This window comes from Cricetulus griseus, chromosome 2 (genome assembly GCF_003668045.3).
Source record: "Cricetulus griseus strain 17A/GY chromosome 2, alternate assembly CriGri-PICRH-1.0, whole genome shotgun sequence".
Taxonomy (NCBI): Eukaryota; Metazoa; Chordata; class Mammalia; order Rodentia; family Cricetidae; genus Cricetulus; species Cricetulus griseus.
The window spans coordinates 121428514-121446877 of record NC_048595.1 but is presented as its reverse complement, the minus strand read 5'-3'; the positions used below and the strand labels follow the sequence as shown (position 1 = coordinate 121446877).

Below are 18364 nucleotides of genomic sequence, written 5' to 3'. Positions count from 1 at the left end.
AAATGCAGAGATAAAAAGACAGACACAGACACACAATAATGAATTACACTATACGGCACTTCAAAATACTTAGAGAACAGAGCAGTGGGGTTCAGATAGGCTCCAGGGTATCCCCCAAGGAAAATCAATTTGTAATGTCTGAAAATTTTCCAGATTTACTTAAAAACATCATAGGGCTAGGGAGGTGGCTCAGTGGTTAAGAGCACTGGCTGCTCTTCCAGAAGACCCAAGTTTAATTCCCAGCACCCACATGGCAGCTCAATACTGTCTGTAACCCCAGTTCCAGGGAATGTGAGACACACAGGCATGCATGTAGGCAAAACACCAATGCAAATAAATCAATCATTAAAAAATAACAACATTATAAATCTCAGAATCTTAATGAATCCTAATCAGAACAAACACATATCTAGTATACACAAGACCCTAATTTAGTATCTAGCACAGAGAAGGAGGATAAACAACAACAACAAAATCACTCCTAGACATATCATAATCAAACTTCTGGAGGCCAACAGCAAATAAAAAGAAGGCTCCACAGTGGTGAAATGGCAACAGCATCATGGAAAGCCAAGGTCAGATAAAGAATTTAAATAAATCTATAATTATAAATGAAGTGGTGGGGCAGTGGTGGCGCACACCTTTAATCCCAGCAGTCTGGAGGCAGAGGCAGGCAGATCTCTGTGAGTTCAAGGCCAGGCTGGTCTACAGAGTCAGTTCCAGGACTGGCTCCATAGCTACTGAAATACCCCATCTCAAAATTTTTTTTCAATTATAAATGAAATGAAAACATTAAAAAATAGATCTCCCAAGTAAAATTTTCTAGGTCCAGATGGATTCTTTTCTCAGTTCTATCAGACCTATATAAAAAAGGACTAATTCAAGTTCTTCTGAAATTATTGTATAAACTAGGAGAGGGGAAGGTGCTACCGGAGTCTACCTACAGTGCCAGCATTACCCTCATATCAAAGACAGGTAAAAGCACAACAGAAGAGAAACTTGCAAACCAGTCTCCTTGATGAAGATGGATACGAAAATATTCTGAATGTTCAATATATATTTGTATGAAAGTGCTCCTCTTTAAATAATACCATCTACAATGAAAATACACAGTTAAAATAGAAATAACAAATTAAGAAACAAACTACCGAATACCAGGGAATTTTACTCTAGACCCTACCTATATTAAACAGGTAATAAATGTATATTAATTTAATGTAAATATATGAAAATAGATTAAATACAGATTCATTATTTGAAAATCATAAATTATCACAGCTGTCTTGAGTAAAGTTTAATTTTGAAAAGTCTGTATCATATTAGAAGGAGGGAACATGTGAGGGGTTAGAGAAAGGACAGAGAAGGAGAAAGTGATACAGTTATATTTCAATTAAAGACATATTTTAAAAAGGAAAGCCAATACCTATTAAAATTTTAATTCAATAAAGTAAAACTTTTCCACAAAGAAAATTCTAAGGTGAAAAACTTTATTGCTAAACTCCATTTGAAATTTACAGAAAAACAAAGCTAGGAGGTAGCTAGATGCTTGAGCACTTGCCTCACATGCTTGGGGTCCTAGGTCCCATACCCAGTAATTGTCAAAACAATACACAAAAACAAATGGAACCATTAGAGGAGAAGCAACCATGAGCACAGAAAATTATACAGGAGGGCACATTTCATAACTATTCTTCTAAGTTAAGTTATTTCCTTCATCAGATTGGAATATGGCCACATAGCAAAGCCATAGACTAATATTCCTCATGAAGACAGATGAGCAATTTTTCTAGTTAGGTTGTGGTTGCTGTGATAAAACAATGACAAAAAAAAAAACAAAAACTGTGGAGGAAAAGGCTTACTTGCCTTGCAGATTACAATCTATCATCAGAGGAAGTCAAGGCAAGACACTGGAGGAAGGAACTGATGCAGAGGCCATGGACAAGTGCTGCTTACTAGCTTGCTTCTTTTGACTTGCTCAGACTGCTTTCTTATACAGCCCATGCCCATATGCCCAGGGATGGCAACTACGGTGAACTGGGTGGGCCATCCTACACCAACTAACAATTAAGAAAAAGCTGCAGATACACCCACTGGCCCTGCACTCACACACATCCAGCAGTTCCAGGGCATCCTTGGGCATCTGTGCTCACTCACCTATTTAGAAATAATAAAGTGAATCTTCTAAATGGAATCAAAGTGGATTCATTTTTAACTGAGAAACAAAGCATACATTAATCCCAATACAGAGATAGGATGTTTGACAGAAATTTGAATTTATTTATGATTTTAAAAATTATCAGCAAAACAGCAATAAAAGGGATATTTCTCAACTTTATTGGCAATATATCTTATTTTTAGAAATCTGTAGCTAACAACACATTTACTGTTAAAAGAGTGAGGCTTTCTCTTCTTCTCAGCGAGTGACATGGTTACTGTTTCTTTCCCCCATGTCTATTCAGGGTTTACTTGAGTTCCTACCCAGTACAGTAAGTCAAAACCACAAAAGCCATGAGTTTGAAATAACAAAACCTTTAATTCATAGAGTCCATGATCTTCTACAGAAAAAAACTACATAATATACTAGAATTATAAACAATGACTAGCAATGACAGAGTATAATATGCAAGCAATAATTGTGTTTCTAACAAGGAAAAAATCAGCACAAACTAAAAAAATCTATCACAATGCATCAAATTTGTGAGCTATTTAAACATAAAACTCCTTTTATTTATCGTGCTATAGTCCAAGACCATGGTTTAGCATGTGCTTTATCACTTGGCCATACTGTCAATTTTTTCTTTTTTATTTCCTTTTAAATCTTATTCTGGGGAACCAAGAGTAGAAGCAGTGTTTCCTTTCTCTTGGTGTCTGAAACACTAAGAAATGGGGATAGCAAAGAGATATCTACCTATTTACATGAATCACACACCTCTGAAACTATGATGTAGTAAATGCTCATTAAGATTGACAAGAATGGTTTTACTCTTATGCATGAATTTTTGAATAGGAAAGTCTTAGTCTTGTAAGTATTCTCTGAGCTAGGCAGTCTGATAGAAGGGAGAAAAGTGAAAAACCCTAGACAAAAGTCATAGAGACAGTGAAGAATATGATGGGCAAGAAAAACACAGGCACCACCTACTTTCCTCTTCCTCCTCCTGTCCCAAATGCTCACTGACATGCTCAGTGAAACCCTTTGCAAAGTTTGAAAACAATCAATATTTTCTTTTATACTGAATACATTAAAACATTATCAAAGACAGACTTTCCTAGATGTGTGTCATGGTATAAATAATCAATATTTCGTGCTACAGGAATCATTTACTCTTGCTCATCTGTTGCAGTGAAGAAATAATTTCTAAAGTTTAGAAATCTCTCATTCCATCCAGTTTCCATCACTTAATGAGAGAGAGGGGGAGAGGGAAAGAGGAAAGGAGGCAAAGGGTGGTGGAGAGTTAGAGAGACAGAGACAGAGAGAAACAGAAGAGAGACACAGACGAAGAGAAAGACAGAGAGAGACGGAGATATCTAACTTTCTATGGACAAGGTTATGTTACTCCCAAGAAAAAAGTGAAAATGAATATTTCCTGAGAAGTGAGGAGAGCTGCAGAGGTAACTAAAATCTAGAAATTTGTCAAATTAGACTGCGAATTTGCCCTTTGTTCATTTTTTAAATTTACCTTCTTAAAATATTTTCTTGGGGCTGGAGTGATAACTCACAGGATAAGAGCACTAGTTGCTCTTCCAGAGGACTCAGGTTCAATTCCCAGCACCCACATGGCAGCTCATAACTGTCTATAACTCCAGTTCCAGGATTTCTGACATTTTCACCCAATGCATATAAAATAAATTATTTTTTAAAAAATATTTTCTTTTATGATGCTGGGGATCAAATATATGACCTCCACAAGCTACCCAAACTCTAAATCCTACTTCAGTGTCATTGGATACTATTAGCCAATTGCTTTCCTGTAGTGTCTCAAACATAGGAGTACTCTGTATCTCCTTTAGAAATGTCCTGACACTGTCAATTTCCAACAAACTAGAAACACTAGGGGTACTCTGATATCTTTCCCTCTTAACAGTATCAAATACCACTGGCATTTACTTATTTCCATTTACAAAACAAAACAAAAATACATTACCAAGAGTGATATGGTTAAAATAAAATGAAGAATTTTTTTATCTTACATAGGTGATACTTTTATTAAATACATATTAGAGAGGGAAAATATAAAAAATCAAGATATAATAGAAATGTATTCTCTGCATATAATTTACAAGACAATAACAAAAAGAGTTCATCTCCTATTATAATAGGAAGAACCACTTAGTAAAACTGTTAAGCAGATGGCATTGGGCATGACACTGTAACTGTAGAAAGGCTGGTCCACCCTACAAAGACTGATGTTGGCTAAAAATAAAGTTACAGACATAAATCTAAGTGCAGCAGTGTGAGAGGCACCATAAGGCTAGTCAAGGTACCAGGGGAAACTGATGAAACAGTGGAGGCTACATGGTGCCAGACCAGATGTTCTGTGCAATTTATCCTGCAGAAAAGATGCAGAAATCACAGCAGTTCCACTTTGATGAGAAATCAGGCTCTACTGTCGATTAGAATCTTGGGACTAGCATTGTGAACGTGGAAACAAAACACTCTCATTCATTTATTGTGAGGACTCAACCAAGCAACATAGAACAAATCTTACATTCATAGAGTACAGCTGTATAAATTAGAAGATATTGTATCACTGTTGTCATTGAATTTTAAGCTCTACCTCCGAAGTCTGTTTTTCTCAGTTCTATATCCCATTTCCTGGCTGTAGAAAATATGAATACTTTCCCAGGCATCACTCATGAGCCCTCTTCATGTTTCTCATCCTTGCTGTCTAGGGCTTGAGCACAGCTGGCCATGAGGACCTCCCTGCTTCTCTGTGCTCTTTGGGATTGTTTTCTAAGATTAGCTTGTTCTGAACTCTAATTATGTATGCATTAAAAAGTCCAGCCAGTCACTGATTTTCAGTAAATACATGGCCACACAGCACACATAACACATACACACACACACACACACACACACACACACACACACACACACACACACACACACACACACACTGGTGATTTGGAGTAGAATGATTTGAATATCCTGCCCCCAATAGGTAGAACTGTTTGAGAAGGATTAGGAGATGTGTCCTTATTGGATAAGGTGTATCACACAGGTGGGCTTTGAGGTTTCAAAATATGTTTGCCATTCCTATTATGTCTCTAGGTCCTTGTCTGCCTCCTACTTATGGATCAAGATGTGATCTCTCAACTGTTGTCATATCTTTGTTCCACCATCATGGACTATAACCCTCTTAAACCATAAGCCAAATTAAACACAGTAATTTCAAAAGTTGCCTTGGTCATGGTTTTTTATCACAGCAACACACACACACACACACACACACACACACACACACACACACAGTTACTAAAGTAATTTCACAAGCACTTTGAGAGTGGGAGAGTTAAAAAATGGGGAATGTTTACTCTAAATGCCTATCTCACATTATTTATTTTCTATCCTGGGTCACAGTAACTCATTCCCTTTTTTATTCATTAGCATTCCAGTTTGGCTTGTTAGCTCAAGAACCTTTCTTCTAAGAGAAAGGATATAATTTCCTGGTATAATTTTCTCAGCTCATTGGCTGTTATTAGAAGGAAAAACAGTCCCATTCATCTTCCTGCACCATAAGTTTGTACTAGGTTTAGGTGAATTAGCAAGGAAAACATGATAAACTAAAAGCTGTTCATTTTCTGTTGTTTTTCAAAGGCATGTGGGAATATATTTTTCTTTTAAACTTTTAAAACATGAATGGCATTTCTATGTGTATTTCCAAAGACTAGGCTGACACTATCATGCTGCTAAAATTCCCTTCCTGTCTAACCAAACTTTTCAGTGCAAAATGGTAGAGCATATAATTTTCAGCACTTGGTGATTCCCTTACATGTACTAGTGATGTTTCAACTTTTAAGATTATTATTTCTAAAAATGTTTTATTCCTTATAACATATCATATTTTCACAAGATATGCACATACAGAAAGACACACATCCCCATTCTAGCAACAGTCTTATTTCTGTTAGTGGAGTAAGTTTAGGTGGTAGGGTGATATGTTGTTGGGAACCCTAAAGACTAATATAAGGCTAAATAATCCACTGGAGGGGCTCACCTCACTTAGATACACTATTAAAATTTTCACTACAGTTTGTCTTATCTAGACAAGACAATGAAAGGCAACACAGAAAGGGCGAATCCAAGAGTTCATTGACAGTACAAGGATCCAGAGACACATTTTCTGTTGTCCTCTGCTCTGGTACTGAAGGTACCAGACTCTCACTCAGGCCCCTGACTTAGTAGCCATGACAAGCTGCAGAAAAGACCCAGCAAGATGTGCTGATCTTCCTGACCTTGTCCATCCTCCCAGTCACTAGGAGGTCAGATACCCTCCACATGGCAAGGAACCAATCAGAAGTTAGCTGGAGGGCTCTGGGTGTGTTTTATGGTAAAAGTGGTGAAATAGTGCCATGCAGAGCATAGAAACTGCCCTGGAAGGGCCTACAGGCCATAGCAACCAGTTGACTAATCAACACAGGACAGGTCGCCCAAGCCCGGAAGTGCACCAATCCTGAGACTGTTGCATACCCCTTACATAGGCCAATAAATTCCCCACCTCACAGCCTCTTCAGGTCCTTCTTACTCCACCTGCTGTGATGAAAGGATGAAGGGCCTGAGTTAAGCAGTTAACTCTTAAACAATAAAAGACTCTTTGCTTTTGCATCAGAACGGGTCTCTTGGCGATTTGTGAGTTCTGGATTTGGGCACAGCAGCAATACACAGAGTGTGCATTATTCTCTAACAATGCATGACAGGAGACACTACTTGTGAGGTACTCACAACCCAGCAAGCTCACCCACGACTTGATGTCTGGAGTTTATATCAGAAGTCAGTCACATAGGCGGTGGTATGAGACTAGCTTTAGCTACTGTGTCTCTAGTGCCTGATTCAAGGAACCACATCACCCTGATAGTGTAGCACACAGCCTTGATAACATATAAACATACTTTCACAATGAATCACATTACTGGCATGTGTTAAGGTATACAGAGAAGATTATCTAGAAGTTGTTGCTGAGTTTTCTTGTCCTGCCAGGTCCTGCCACCACTTCAGCCCCAAATAAGTACACAAAGACTTATATTAATTATTAAACTGTTGGCCCAGGTCTAGGGCTTTTTATTGGCTAGTTCTGTCTTAATTATTAAACCATTTCTATAAATCTCTGTATTTCTACATGGCCTTATCTTACTGAAGAACGCCTGGCATGTTCCATCTTCCTGGTCTCTCCATGGTGTTGCCACGCAAGCCCACTCTGCCTACATTTCCCAGAATTCTCCTACTCTCCTTTTCTTGCCTATCTTCCTGCCTCTATTAGCTATTGGTCAAACAGCGTTTTATTCATTAGCCATTAAGAGAAACATATGTACAGAAGGACATACCCATCAGGAATAAATAGAGTTTATCTCTCAAGCACAGGACCAAATCAATGGCCAGCCCTAAAGACATGGGAAATGTGCAGGGTTTGATCAACCCAGGCATGCTGAAATAACAGTTTTAACTGAATAAGATATCTAGGTATTGAAATCTGTGACTCTTATCTGGCTTGGCAAAAGGGACATTTGTGGATTTAACTAAATTAAGAATATGAAAATGGAGAAGCTAGAAATTTAGTTTAGTAATACACAGATTGCCTGGCATGGGCAAGGGTCTGAGTTTAACCCCAGCACTTCAAGATAAAGAAAGTATTCTGAATGGTTTGGGGAAATAATAAATGCAATTATGACCTGCCAATATTTTCTCAGAAAGGGGTGGGACCCTTAACAGCCCATCCCCTATCTATGTCAGAATTTTGGACTGCCTTGATCTTGTATAGGTGACCTCAGAAGCAATAAGTGTGAGAGTGCGATGGCTGTGTCATATCCAGGAGACAGCACCCCCTTCCTGTCCTCTAGCTCTTATATTCTTTGCCCTGCTTGCACTATTTTCACCTCTTCCATTATGTTCCCATTGAATTCCTGTGAAATTCTCAGGAATAAAGTTAAAATTAATGACTAAATAAAATACAATTATGAAGGTCTTTGTCAAATGGAGTCTGGGGGATACCTACCCTAGTGATACAAAAGATAATAGGAAAACTAACCCAAGAGACAAGGTTATTGGCCCTGGAAAAGAGTTCCTGAGCTCAGAACTCAAGGAATGCAGATAGGAGCATTAGTGCAAAAGGCCTGTCTCTCTTGTGCCTCCACAGGGACTCCTGTCTACACCTTATTTTTAAGCTAGTTGTTATTTTAATCTAGTACAACATCTGACCTCTAGGACTTTAATAGTACAACAAATGTGCCTCATTTTAAACCACTGAACTTATAGCAATTGTTGCAGTATCTATAATAAACTAATAAGCTTGCGGACAAAACTTTATAATGATATTACTTTGGCATTTCAAATATGGTCTTCTTGGAAGTCATTCTTCCATTTCACTCTGCTCTAAAAAAAATAATAAACTGTCACAGAAAGATGCTGGTATATACCTGAACACACATGTGCACATTTAAAATGCAAATGATCATTGGTACAAAACATTTCAAGAATGTGAAAGCCTAAAGAAATAGCAGGCTAACTAATGAATTCTGTAGTGTCCTATAAGGATATTAAATTCAAATATCAATAACTATAATATTCTGAGTACTCAATTGAATATTTTTTAAAAAAGCAACTGTTAACAGAGAAATAAAGTGGACTAGCATCCTGTGCAAGGTAAAATAATCAAATAACCTGGGAAATATCAACAAACTCTATTGTGCTCTGGTCAGAATTTCTATAGTCTGTGACAAAGCTCAGGCATACTCAAAGTATTGTGTTACCTGTTTTTAGAGACTGTGATAGAACTAATATGCTCAATTGCTGCATTTAATGATGTTCTTAGTTTTAGTTAGCACACATATTTTATTCTCTATGAGTACAGACTAGGTATTTTTCAATTCTATTTATACATATATGCTTTAACCATTTTAGATTAGAACAGGGTTTTTCTCACCCAATACTGCTGATAAATCATTTCAACATATATCCCACCATGAGATTTACCTGTTAATATTATCAAATCTATTATGTAGTTCATTAATATTATCTATTATGTCTTGTTGACTGACCTTGGCTGAATAGAGCAGTGTGATATAGAAGGATGAAGATGTAATATTTAAGAGCCAAATAATCCTAGGCTACTCCAGGCCCCTTTTAGTCATTTACATAAATGTTTATATCTGGCCTAATATTCTTGTGAGAACTTTTCAGAAGCCATCACTATGCTTAGTGACCTCTATCTCCCCCCGACAAACTCTAGGGCTAAGAATGATTTAATTTAGTATCTGAAGCCTAAAGGGTTCCCTGTGTTACTGAACACCAACTACTTGATGCTTCCACCGATGGAATCAGAAAATTTGTTGATTTATAACTTTCACTTGTTGTGTGACTATAAAAGCTAATGTCATCTATTTCTCACCACAACACACAACAGGTCATTTGGTGGAACTTGAATCCATGTTTCTGGCCATAGTCATTGACTTTTTGACAGAATAAATTATCCCTTATTTCCTTTAAAGGAGAGTCATTATAATAGATTATGCTGGTATACTAAAGTTATAGTTGAACATTCTCAGCCAATATCTATGACTTTACTAACATGGAGTAATTGCCTAGGTGTAGGGAGATTTCCTCCATCTATCTCTGTACCACTGGACATGTTTTCCTCTGGCCCACCAGGTTCTACAGCCACTTAAGAAATAAACATTCTGACACTTAATATCATTTACAATTGTTTAGCCAATGACTTAGGCTTCTTATTGGCTAACTCTCTCTTAATTATTAACCCATTATTATTAGTCTGTGAATCTCCACATGGCCTTCTCTTAATGGAGAATGCCTACGTGTCCTACCTTCCTGATGGCCACATGGTGTCTGTCCTTTTTCTTCCTTTCCCTGTCTCTTTGTTCAGAATTCCTGACTAGATAAATTCTCCCTATCCATTGGCTGAAACAGCTTTATTCACCAACCAATAAAAGCAATACATATTTGCAGCATACAGAAGGACCTCCCACATCACATAGGTTTCTAGTATCAGGCAAGTTTTCCCTCTTAAGTCCAACTATAAAGTTGTTGGTTATCATCAAGGTATGTGTGCCACTACTGCAACCTTAGTGTTATTGTACCATGCTGGTCATTGACATTCATAGACATCATAGCTGGGTAGGACTGCTGGTTGTATCCCTTCTTTGGACATTTGTGTAGGACCTTCAGTACCATGAAAGCTAGTCCTTAGGGAGGAAGCATTCAGGCTAATTAATCCCTAATGACAATCTAAGCATATTTCCTACCCACAGGTAAGTGTAGTCCTCATCACTCATCAAGGAAACTTCCCTTTGCAATGGATAAAGGCTACTACAGAAAATCATAATCAGTAGAAGCAGACACCCACAACTAATCACTGAACTGAACTGGAATCCAGTTTCAGAGAAGGATGTGTGAAGAGCAAAGGGGTACAGACCAGGCTAGTAAAACCCACAGAAATGGCTGACCTGAACAATGGGGAGCTCTTGGTCCCCAGACTGATAGCTGGGAAACCAGCATGGGACTGATGCAGACTCCAAGAACATGGGTTTCAGTGAGGAAACCTCAGAAATCTACAGGACCTCCTGTAGTAGTTCAGTACTGATCCCTAGCCTAAGTGTGGACTCTGGGAGCCCATTTCACATAGAGGGATACTCCCTGAGCCAAGACACACGGGGTGGGCCTAGGCCCTATCCCAAAGGATATGATAGACTCTGATGACACCCTATGGAAGGCCTCACCATCCAGGGGGAGAAGAAAGGGTATGTGATAGGTACGGTTTTTAGTTGGGGTTGGGGGTGGCAGGGGAGGAGAGGAGGGAGAGGGAACTGAAATTGTCTTGCAAAACAATCTTGTTCCTAATTCAAATAAAAAATAAAAATAATAAAATTAAACATCTCATCCTAAAAAGAAAATAATAATCAAAGTTGTGGAGCCCCAGCCCAATAGGTAAATCAACAAAACACTCTTATAGCTAAGGCTCATGAAACATTGTGAAAGAAGAGGTGAAAGAGAATCAGGGAGTTTGCTGAGAGACTGTGGTCACCTAGTAATGTCAGAAGCTATCCCCATAAAGTCTCATCAACATGACTACCTAAATATGAGTGGGACAAAGACAGAAACAATAGACATGTAAAGGTAGATGGGGAAAACCCACAAGTCCTCAACCCAACTAAAGAATGCTGGGAGTAGAAGAAACAGTGTTCTCCAGCAAATTGGAAAGAGAGCAGGGAAGCATACATGAGAGGATTTGGAGAAAGGAAAGCAAGGGGAGAAATGATGCAATTATATTATAATCTCAAAAATAAAATAAATGTCTTTTATTAAAAGGAAAAAGGACACATTGTGAAATGAAACTAGCATTTTTAAAGGAGAGTTATTATTTTGTATTAATGCTATTCATAAATTAACACACAAACAAATAAATATAATAGTTTATTTTTAAAGATTAAGCCATTTGAGTTTTCAAATAACTAGAATTAATTCCTCTACTTTTGTGATAAAGTTGTCAAACACAAATTTTTTTCTTTTTTTAGATATAAGACATTATAAGCACCTTTATCCTAACTGATTTGACAAAATAGACACAAAAGCAAATAGAAAATGTAGCTGTATAACATTCTGTATCTCTATATCATCTAACCTATAGTTTTTATTTATTTTACATACCAACCACAATCTCCCCTCCCTCATCTCCTCCTGTTGCCTCCCCCACCTCCTTTCTAACCCCACATCCACTCCTCAGAAAGGGTAAGGCCTCCCAGGGGAGTCAACAAAGTCTGGCATAACAAGTAAGGCAAAGGTAGCAGACATCACAGTCAATTCTCCTGCTAAGTTACTAGCAGAATCTACTCATACAAAGACACAAAAATATGCTAATTCCTTGATTTACCTTTAAATATTTGAGAAGAAATTTTCCACTGATATACTTCACAAAAAATATCCAGGTTTTCTTTTTCTCAAATAGCAGATTATATAATTTTTCATAATCTGGACATAATCATGTCTACAAAAGTCATTTATTTCCAGATAGAACAACTATTATGCTAAGCATATTAGTGTCAATTAAACGGGAATTTCAGTAGTTGCTTCAATTTTAACAAAATTTCATGAAATTAAACTGAAGATATCCAATCAGATTTTCAGTTTATTACTACATTTAGAAGAATATCCTTTTTCCTCAGTTGTCTGCACATCTGTAGCTGTGGGGGGTCTGTCCAGAATTCATAGTGTCCTGAAAATTTTTTTCTTCTAGTTTCTGGTTCTGGATACAAGGAAGAGAACAGCTGCCCCTTGGGTTTGGCTGACAGTTGTAACAACTCAGACAAGTTGAGATACTTCCACCAATATTTCTGTGGAAACCACTAGTGTATAGCCAAGTAAGCCAAAAACCAGGAGTGAAACTTCTCAGATAACAACAATGTAATCTTGATTTGGTTGAACAAAGTGGGGGTCTATAGTTACTTAAAAATCCATGTGCTAATCCAGTCGATGGAGGCACAATCCTTTAATCCCAGCACTGGGAGGCAGAAGCAGGTGGATATCTGTGAGTTTGAGACCAGTCTGGTCTACAAGAGCTAGTTCCAGGACAGGACAGCCTCCAAAGCCACAGAGAAACCCAGTCTCAAAAACAAAAAACAAAACAGAAGAAGAAGAAGAAGAAGAAGAAGAAGAAGAAGAAGAAGAAGAAGAAGAAGAAGAAGAAGAAGAAAAGAAAAATCCATGTGCTATGTGTTGATGGAGACACAGGTAATGATTGTATAAATTTCAGTTAGAGTGAGGGTGACCCCAAGATTAATTTCTCTATGTAGTAGATTATTGGCTTACTACTGTCTACCCCAAAGGCAGGGGCTTTATAACAGTCAAACAAGAAAAGGATGGAGCTTTGGGGAGTTGTTTCTGGTTTTTTGTTTTCTACATGAACATAACATCTTCTGCCAAGGAGACCAATCATCTTACTTCAGGTTTAGACATGTTAATTCCTCACATCGTAAAATTATCTAACATTTAAAAACAATTTCAACCGGGTGTTGGTGGCGTATGCCTTTAATCCCAGCACTCGGGAGGCAGAGGCAGGTGGATCTCTATGAGTTCGAGGCCAGCCAGGTCTCCAGAGTGAGTGCCAGGATAGGCTCCAAAGCTACACAGAGAAACCCTGTCTCAGAAAAAAAAATTCCAACTTATTTGTTTTCACTTTATCTCATCAAAGGTAGCATTCTTGCGTTTTCTGCATATATTTTAAAAAGTTTGCAGTAGTTGAGTATGTATGACTTAGACCAGACACAAAATGAACCAGAAAACCCCACATGTGCCTTTATCATGATCACTTAAAAGGACTGTTTTTTTTTTCCTAAAAGTACCGTTGACCACCCAGAACTGCAGATTCCACATCAGCGATCTAACTGAATATATGAAAAAATATTTGAGAGCAAAATTGCATCTATGCTAAACACGTACAGACTTTCTCTCTTATTCACTAACCAATGCTGTAAAAACAGATACTTACATTGTATTAAAATGAGTGATCGGAAGACTAAATGCATAGAGGAAGATATACATAGGTTCTACGTGAATAAATATTACACCACCTTATCTAAGATATTTGAGCATCCATAGCATTGGTATCTGTAGGGCATCCCAGAACCTATCACCATGGATACCAAAGAATGCATCTACTATGTGGTTAGAACTGTAATGAGTAGAAATAAGACAAGTATGCCCATGCTTTCATTGAGCTTGCAGTTTAGGTTGTTCCATAAAGTGACCAAAGCTTTGTAGTGGCATCTTGGCTTGCCAGTGAACTTCTAATGGTGGCCACACCCTTTGGGAGTGGTTTCAGGTACAGACTTGACACTTTTAAGGTGGAGGAGCTTCGGGGTCACACTCTCTTGGGTCTCGGAGAGCATCAGAAAGACAGAGACCGAATCTTCTGGTGCAGGAAGGTCTCAGTAGTTATTTACTCTTAACTGTATAAGTTCTTACCCAATAAAACACCTATTTATCATTTATCTTGGGTCTGGTGAATTCATTTAAACCCTGCCTTCAAAGATTTTTCATTATTGAACAAAAATTCATGAAAGCAATCATGTAGGTAGAAGAAGCTGTGTCTATGAGCTGGAATAGTAAACCTGTAGAATGTGTATTCCTTAAAGCTAATAGTTCTAACTGTTAAAAAGGAAACACCCTGAAATCTCAATTTCTCACTCACCTCACTTTGGGGATGGATAAATGTCCAGTGTTCTGTGACATTCCTTCATACTTCCATCTTGTGGCTCCATGTTCCTCACAGTTCATAGAGCTTTTATCTAGTCAGAAAATAGGACAAGTGGGAAGATATGAATGAGTAGATTTTATAGGCCATGTAAGGACTTAGGGCACTTAAGTTCTGTTCATATTCCATTGGGCAGAGCTCAGTTCTGAAGCACAGGTAAAATGGTTTGAAAGTATAATAAATGCACCCTTCCAGAGAGTGGACTTCTTGTGTCTTTCTGCATCCACCCCAGGTTCCACAAATTCAGTGAATTCTACCAGCACATAGGGAAATTAGTATAGTTTATAACTGGGCACAGACAAATGGATATATAACTCATTGGCTAGAATTTAGTTTCCTATTCAAATTAAATCACCAGGAGCCTAGAAGTTCATACTTAGTTGAGACCTCTTGGAAGTAGATTGCATTTCTAAAACCATGCCCCTCACCACACACAAACATTCCTTTGGCTGCTTGTATATGGTTTGCTTTTAAGGAAGTCTTTGGCAATCTTTTTTTTATGAATGAGAAATTAAATGACTCAAAAAAATAAATTAGTGAAGAGTCTAAAGCCAAAAAGTAACCCAAAAGCAAATGTGAGACTAAATTTCAGGTCTCATAATAATGATATCTATTTAATGCACTTTGATTAAATACATTCAGTGTGGTTAGCTCTGCACTCAACGTTTTAGAGGAAGGCCTGATAGTTTCTCTGAGGAAGTTTTGAATTTATTCTAAAGAAATAAGACATTTTAAAAAAACATATAAAATGCATATGTTAAGTACTCTTTAGAGAAAATTCCAGACAAGCAACTGCATGTGACAGTCTCTGCTCAAGTGCTTCATGATGCTTTGTAGGTAAAGAGAGACCTGTGTGAAGTGAGACCAAGGGTAGATTTCCTTCACTGACCTCAAACTCAGTGGGATGCAGAGAGAGAAGCAGGAGAACTTCTTAAAGATGATACTGGAGCTGAGAATCATAAGCAGAGCCCATTTTTTAACATATTGAGGAGGTCAGGTGGCTTAGTAAAAGTGATGCTGGCAATGGTGGCCATGTTACAGAGCATTGGAGCCCCATTCTAGGTGATTCTGCAATCCGAAGCGTTGGACAGCTACAGTGGGGACTTGAGCCAACCATCGCATGCCTATCTAAGGGGTTAACAAATATTGTTCAGGTGACATGACAGTGTGCAGAGCACCTTGAACAAGGAGAGTATGCCTCCAAGGAAACTAAACACTAAGGATGCAAATCATTAGATTTGGTGGTACAAAGAGGCCTTCAGAAGAGAGAACACAGGAGAGAATTACCCCCTCATCACCACAAAATATTGCATTTATGAAACAATACCCAAGAGTCTCAGTGATATTATGGGATCAATGCCCAAGCCAATAATTTAGGTCAATGTCCCTATGTGGTGGCACATTCCTGTCCTGTTTAAATTTTCATTGTGAAAGAAATTATATAACCACCTAATAAGATCTGGTGCTTTTCTTGCAAAATAATATTTTTTGGCAGACATTAAGTAAAGCCACAAGCCTATTAAGGAATGCAAGATTATGTACATTATCTCTTACAGGCAGGCAGTGATGATGGTAACACACTACAGAGATATCTTCTCAAAAGAAACAGATGTTCTCAGTTGACAATAGAAATGTAAACAGCAGCTTCAGAATTTTTTTTGTCATTTGGTTTATCCATTTATTCATATGTTGCCTTTGCTAAGAAAATAAATAAATAAATTAGACAAGCTCACAGAGATAAAATGAATCCAGAGAAGATAAAGTAAAAATAGATGATGGAATCAATACAAAGAATAGTAAAGTAGAAAAATAATACAGAGCAATGAGTAACATCTTTGGGTGCTTTGTATGTAATACATAATATCAGACACAAAAATATGATGGAAAAGCCCTAGATACTTACTACCCAGAAGTGAATGCTTCTCCAGAGCAGAATAGTTTTCATAATGAAGCATATAAATTAAAGTATTTATTCAGAGAGGGAATGATCATTTCTGAATCTGAGACCCCTCCCAGGTACTTTCTCTTGAAGATTTTCTAAAAAATAAAAATGAAATTGTAAAAAAAAATCATTAATATTATATATTTCCCTGACCGCTTTCTGTTGCAGATACTAAAAACTCCAACTGGAACCGGTACTCAAATCTACTGACTTGATTTCTAAAAAATGTGCAATCTAAAATTGAAAATATAACAATTAAGTTATTACGGTATGGTTCCAGGCATTGCCAGACATAACAGCCATGTACGGGCCATGTTGATAGGACTCTGTCTCTTTTCCTCAGTTCTGCTTTCTTTTGTGTGGCTTCACATGCAAGGAAACTCTCCCACTTAGAAGCCTCAATGGCCAGATTTGCCTCTCCAAGAAGAGTAGAGCCAAGCCGTAGCCTCCAAGAATGTGAATATTATTGTTTCTGCCTGTCCCATTTTTATCACTTCCCACTCCCAAGCCATCACTATGGTCAGGGCAGGGTTCTGTGTGCCTCAGAGTAGGGTACAGACAGTAGACCCAACCATACATGCTTCATAGTCAGGTGGGAGAATCCTTTAAAGAAATCTTGGCCAGACAAAACTCTGTTCATGTTTCCTACATATGTTAAGAATTTTTTTAAAGATTGGGGTTTTTCTGGTTTTGTTTTGTTTTGTTTTTTTGTTTTTGAGACAGAGTTTCTCTGTGGCTTTGGAGGCCGTCCTAGAACTAGCTCTTGTAGACCATGCTGGTCTCGAACTCACAGAGATCCTCCTGCCTCTGCATCCTGAGTGTTGGGATTTATCGCATATGCCACCACTGCCTGGCTAAAGATTGTTTCTTATACTTTCCCTTTAGAAGAGTAAATGTTTTTATACACAAATTTACTGTAACTCCAATGAGATCAAATGGAAATGGGACAACTATGCAGCTCTTGACATGGTTTGGTTGGGGTCTATATGACCCAGTTTCTGATATAAATCAACATTCATTCAAGAGTTTTAAATTAAGAAGGAGACTACTTATAAAGACATGGGGAGGGGAGTAAGAAAGTGTATTAGAGTTATTGAGGCCCCTGGGTTCTAGTGACATTAAGCAGTCCTTCAAGTACCAGAGCTGAAAGTGTGAGTTTGGAACTGATGCTGTGGAGAAGGGAGTGCCATAGGCAGGAAGTGTGAGAACGAACTACCCTAGCATCCCTCTGCTCTGTCTCTTCACTCCCCTCTCTTACATTGCTATTGCTTTGGCCCTGGCTGTTCCTTATCAAAAGCCCATTTATTAAAGGCCTGATCCCCAGGTTGATACTACTTTTAGGAGACAGTATGAGGTTCTTAGGTCTCTGGGTATGCCTTGAAAGAGCCAGTGGGACCCCCTTTCATTATCTTTCTTTCTCTCCATCCTTCCCAGCCCTATCCCACCTCTCATCCTCATTTGTACTCCCTGGCTGTAAGGTAAGAGTTTTGTTTTCTTTTTTCCTACACAATTGATGTGATGTGCCTTCTGATCACCCAATGCTAAAAGGCCAATTGGTCATGGATTGGCACCTACATCACTAGGAACAAAAGTTAAACTTCTCCCTTTGTCAGGTGATTAACATGATGAGTTTGGGTGTTCAGTTCACATATGTAGAGGGCTGCATGCACATGTGTGCACAAGGAGGCCTGAAGTCACCTTCCAGTTTCATTCCTTAAAGGCTCTCCATCTTATTTCTAAGATAAGGTCTTTCAGGAAACCTGGAGCTCAACAATTTGTCTAGACTTGCTGACCAGTGAGCTCCAAGGATCCACCTGTGTCCATCTCCCCAGTACTGGGATTACAGGGGAGCCTCACGATGACCAGCCTTTTAGCTTTTCAGGGATCAAACTTGGGTCCTCATGCTCATATAGCAAGCACATTACCAACTGAGCTATCTCCAAATCTC

General features: G+C 38.2%; 1 protein-coding gene across 3 annotated transcripts in view; it reads right to left on the bottom strand.

Annotated features, from left to right (window-relative positions):
• The window catches only part of Ythdf3 (YTH N6-methyladenosine RNA binding protein 3), a 154655-nt gene that overhangs the window by 8882 nt on the left and 127409 nt on the right, over nt 1-18364 (bottom strand). For all 3 annotated transcript variants that reach the window (XR_004768290.1, XR_004768291.1, XR_004768289.1), the window contains exon 6: nt 14412-14508. The gene's annotated coding sequence lies outside the window, so the exon portion shown is untranslated. The remainder of the gene's footprint in view (nt 1-14411; nt 14509-18364) is intronic.